Here is a 5,784-nt window from a genome sequence, read left to right on the forward strand (position 1 = left end):
ACACCACCTGTGTCTAAGCCAGGAGGGGCCCAAGTTTCCTGTTTCCTATGTCATGTGCTTTGCAAGACCTTCTGTTGTCAGGGACTCCATCGTGCAGAATGATACTAGGCCTGCTAACTAAGCTGCGGAGTGCCTGGGCTCCCATGGAACTCAGGGGATCTGGAAACCCATCTGAGAGAAATCTACTCACAGCAGTTCATCCAACTCTAGCTCAGAGGCCTTCACCCAACAGCATGCTTTCCTTCTTTCAGAGCTGACTGTGTACAATATACAAACAGGATACCCTAAAAAAAATCTAAACCGCTACTATCAGGAACACTGGGCCATATGACAACCGTGTCTCCTTGGGAGACCCTGAGGGTTCTAGTGGCAGTACCACACAGGCTCTGAGCTGCTCAGCTGCTGGAGGGTCTCCAGGAGGATGAAGAAAGCAGTGGACAGGAGTCATGAAGACCAATTCAGAAACTCTGCCGCAAGGAGGGAAGAGGTCCGAGCCATCCCTGTGCCACCGGCATGAGTCACCCCAGCTCCTGACAGCCAGGGAGGGGGGCTGCCTGCAATTAAAGTCCTTGTTTGCATAAAAAAGAAAGAAATGGTCATAATTGGTACAGGGAGGAAATAACTAGAATTGATTGTATAGTCATAATCTCATTTGGTAGAAATCTTTATAATTGCTACTAAATTGAAGTCATAATTTCTTATTTTGGTACAGAATTTATTTTGATGCAAAATCAAGGTTTTCATTAGTATAAATTTCCTCTATTGATACAAAAAATTTAAAAGTACAAGGTTTGGACCCAGTCCTTCTATAAGTGCTATTAAAAACTGAACTGAGATGTCTAAGCCTGTGAGTTAAGGCCAAATAGCAAATTCATGGCTCTGAGTTTATTGTTAGGGTGGTTTCAAATATTTTAATTACAAATAGCTGAGGGTAGTTAAAGGTCAACAGTCCAGATTACTTTACATAGATAGTTGGTTTTCAAAAACGTTAGAAATCCACAGAATGTGACATTTAATGTTACTTATTCACTTGTTGAGACAAATCTCCTCCTAATAGCTCCCTATTCATGGATTCCAAGAAGAAATTGAGCGTCTCTATCTCTAGGTGAGATGATACATTGTGGCTAGGTGGCCACTGGGCAGAAATTGCCTATCTCTCCTGCAGACCTGTACCATCTTTGAGTGGACACAAGTTACAGGTTAGGACAGCTTAGCTCTGCATAGACAGAATAGGCTAGTCCTTAATAATTCCTGTTTTTTCAAAGGTGTGTCAGATGATCCTGGGCCAGAAGGCTAAAGACAGATGCTCCAACTTCCTGACTTATTGAGGCTGTATAGGTAGGCAGCTGTCTCTACAGTTTGTCTCAGGTCTGGGATGCTGTGTTAGGCTTCCTAAATTTTCAGATAATGTTGGTCATTCTTGGATTTCTGGTGGGGTTGAAAGCCTACTTATATTCTCATAGCCAACCCAGGCTATTTACATGAGAGAACAGACTTGAGAGGATGGTTTTCAGATGGCATACTATCTACAGCCAGGACATTAAGTCAGGTGTAGAAATATAAGTCTTTTAAGTTAGGACAGATGACAGAGTATTCTATTCTATTGACAAAAATGATGGACTGGGTGTTAGGTCTATCTTGTACTTTATAAATTACAAATAATAATAGTTGCATTCAATTTGTATCTGAGACAAAAAAGTCTTTTAAGTGGACAGAAATGGGAAAGTATTGTGGATAGCCCTGTTGTTGCTTGTATTTTGATGCTAATTCCATTTTCCCAGGAGGGGTTTCAGACAAGGAGTGAATCACATACATAGGTGACTTCTTGTGAACCATCCCCTAATGAATAAAGGAACCAATCACTGGGATAGTAGGTGGGACTTCCAGGTTGGAGAGGGAAAGAGAGGAAGCAGGATGGGGAGGAATAGGGGCTTTTGGACAGGGATAGAGAGAGGACAAAAATGTAGCTACTAGGGTCTTTTGGATTAGTTGGTGAATCCTGGTGGATTCGCTACCAGGGGATTTAGATTTAATATGGCTTATAAGAATAGGATTCTAGCCAGGCTGTGGTGGCACACACCTTTAATCCCAGCACTTGGGAGGCAGAGGCAGGCAGATTTCTGAGTTCGAGGCCAGCCTGGTCTACAGAGTGAGTTCCAGGACAGCCAGGGCTACTCAGAGAAACCCTGTCTCGAAAAAAAAAAATTAGGATTCTAGTTGTTGTACCCAGTGATTGAGTTACTATTGTTTCTGAAGAAAAAAAAAAAAAACTGAATTGAAGCTCCAATCTCTGTAGACCTAATGCATTTGTTTGGCACCTGATCCCCATCTTTTCAGTTTTTTTTTCTGCTTCTTCCAAAGCATTTCATATACTCTATCTTCATAATCCATCTTTTACTATTAGCAGAAATTTTGAGGAGCCCAATCAGAGACACTGTGTCTTACTGGAGAAATTGGAGTCCCCTCTTGGGTTTCTTAGGCTCATTAATAAATTAAGAATGGATTCAAAAGAAAGCTCAAAGGCAATTTTATTAGTGTTTAAAAGAAAATCCTCAGGACTGGCAATCTGTAAATTTCAGCAGCTGCCCAGAGGAGGAGGCTGGAGATGAAGTGTGGGAAATCCATGCAGATGCGTTAAGCCAGCATGGAGGGCAGTCATACCACAGGGAGGGGAACTTTAGAGAAAGTACCATAGAAAGCATTCTTAGCACCTGAAAGAAAAAGAAGCAAAGGGAAAAAGTAGACCTTTTTGGGCCAGGACTCAGAAAGGCAGGCAGGCCCACAAAACCTCATGGCAGTTTGCACAGACTGTGATAGGGGATGGGGTCGAGAATTCTGGGAAGGAAAAATATATTATCTAATCAAAGGGCTACTTATTCCTCATACCTTTAAAGCAAAGCTTAAGGTGATCCTGTCTTCCCGAGGAGCATCGGTTGGCCTGGTGATTGATCTGCTCAACTGGATTAAAGCTTAAGGTGGGGAGACAGTGCCTTGTCTCCCATCAGAAGTTAATTCCATTCTCCCCCCCCATTTATTTATTCACTTTACATCCCAACTGCCACCCTCTCCTGGTCCTGCCCCATATCCTTCTCCTCTGAAAGAGTGGGGGCACCCCTGTATACTACCCCATCACTCCCCACATCGTGTCACTGCAGGACTAGGTGCATCCTCTCCCACTGAGGCCAGACAAGGCAGGCTAGTTAGGGGAACAGGACCCATAGGAAGGCAACAGCTCTACGGATAGCCCCCATTCCAGTTGTTGGGGGGCCCACATGAAGACCATTCTTTACTGTAACATTATCATTCAAAATGCACCTTGTTTTCCAGACCTTTGGACCCTCACCAAGTTTAAGAGCCCAGAAGAGAGCATAAACTTCTTTCTGTAAAACAGTAATAATTTGTGGTTAAAATATCATTGGGGGGTGGTGGTGGTGGTGAGAAGCTACCAGAATTCTTTGTGAGACAAGAAGCAATTTAAGATTCTAGGTGTCAGAAAATCAAATAGAAATATGTACAGTGGGGGATGAAGAACTGGGGACAGCCACTGGAGGGTCCCAGATGCCAGGGAAATGAGAGGCTTCTAAGACCCAACGGGGATGACTTTAGCCAAAATGCGCAGAGAAGGGGAGGTAGGACCTGTAGAGACCACCTCCAGTAGCTAGGCATGGCTCCATGTTGAGGGATGGGGCCACTCATGCATCTCAAAGTTTTTAACCCAGGAATGTTCCTGTCCAAAGGAAGAACAGGGACAAAAATGGAACAGAGACTGAAAGAAGGGCCATCCAGGGACCACCCCACCCTGGGGATCCATCCTGTCTGCAGAGCCCAAACCCTGATACTGTTGCTGTTGCCAAGAGGCGCTTGCTGACAGGAGCCTCGTGTGGCTGTTCTTCAGCCAGTAACTGACCAATGTAGAGCTGGCGGAAGAACTGGAGGAGCAGAGAGGGATTGCAACTCCATAGGAAGAACAACGTCGGCTGACCGGACCACCCAGAGATCCGAGGAACTAGACCACCAACCAAGGAGTGTACAGAGAAGGATCCATGGCTCCAGATACATATGTAGCAGAAGATGGCCTTGTCTGACATTAGTGGGAGGGGAGGCCTTTGGTCCTGTGAAGGTTAAATATCCCAGTGTAAGAGGATACTGGAGAGGTGGGGTGGAAGAGGGTTGGTTGGTGGGTCGGGGAGCACCCTCATAGAGGCAAAGGGGAGGGAGGAGAGGGCAGATGTGGGACAGGGGCGTTGTGGAGGGGTAACTGGGAAGTGGGATATCATTTGAGATGTAAACGAATGGAATGATTAATAAAAAAAGATTCTAGTTAAGGCCCTTTCCATTGTCACCACCATCCCTTACCAAAGATCACAAAATAGTAAGCTTTCAGTTGTATTTGGGTTTCATTTACAGTGGTCTCATGTTATTTATGTAAATACAAGGACGGCAACTCTTTAACTCCTAATACCAGTCAGAAGTCTTTACTCTAGTTAGCTACATTGTTTTTGAGGCCTCCTTCATTTTTTCAGAAACTAAAGACTGTTGGGGTAAATCTCCAACTTAAATAAGCCCAGGCAATGAAAACACAACTCAATTAATATGAACACAAGCTATGTGCCTAGATTGGGCGGATCTACCACTACACTACCATCTTCCCCATCTATGAGACCCCTTATAACTTGCTGTTTCTCCAAGTCATGTGCTTCTGCTCCGCTTTCCATCCACCTCCTCCATTATTTCCTGTCCTCCTCTGTCTCTCTCCCTCTCTCCTTTTCTCCCAAAACCTTCAGCTCCACCTTCCCCTCTTTCTCTGCCCAGTCACCGGCTCTAGCCTTTATTTTATAAATTAAGGTGGGAAGAAGGTTTATAGGAAATCACCTGAGTGCTGACTGGTTCATTCCTTGTTCGCAGCCCCTCACAGGAGAATGGAATTAACATCAAATATAATTAGCCTTGGGGCTTTCCGCAACAAAAGACAGAGATTAAAGGCATCTTTGAGGGAGTTGTTAAATTTATAGCCTGCTGGTTCCACCCCTAGTCCCAAGATTCCTTTATTTTTTTAATTTACTTTGTGCGTGAGTATTTTGGCTGCATGTATATATGTGCACCACTTGCATGCCTGATTCTTCAGAGGTCAGAATGGTGCATTAGATAGAACCCTTGGAACTAGAGTTACAGATCGCTGTGAGCCACCATGTAGGTGCTGGGAACCGAACCCTGGCCCTCTGTAAGAGCAGCATGTGTTCTTATACATTGTACTATCACTCCAGCCCATGACCCCAAGATTTCTGACGTGTGCAAGTCTGGGATAAGACCTCAGCATTTTCATTTGTAGTCAGTTCCAGGCAAATGCTAAAGCTATTGTTCTAGAGACCTTAGGTGGGGAACTACTAGATCAGAACTACTAGATCAGGGCAATTGTCATATCAAAGGCCCTGCTGAATCTGCACTACTCAATATAGCCAGCAAAGTAATTGACTTGTTCCCTCATAAGGGTATGAATAGGGTTACTTTACTATGACATCTTGACAGGAGATTGAAAATGGGGAGCAGAGCTGGTATGCCCTAAGTATGCAAGTTTGAGTAGAATTACCTCTGTGAGCTACTGAATGATTGCCTCTGTGGAGTCTTTGCCCTCTTTAATAAGATCTAAATCTATTGGTATTTTTGTTCCTGGGACACGTGTTCATTTTGTCCAGTTGCAGACTAGACTAATAGTGTGTAGTTTTATCCCACCCCAAATGGAGAAAAAACTCAGAAGGATTTGACATGTAACACTAGAGAAAGACA

This window comes from Mastomys coucha, chromosome X (assembly GCF_008632895.1).
Source record: "Mastomys coucha isolate ucsf_1 chromosome X, UCSF_Mcou_1, whole genome shotgun sequence".
Lineage (NCBI taxonomy): Eukaryota > Metazoa > Chordata > Mammalia > Rodentia > Muridae > Mastomys > Mastomys coucha.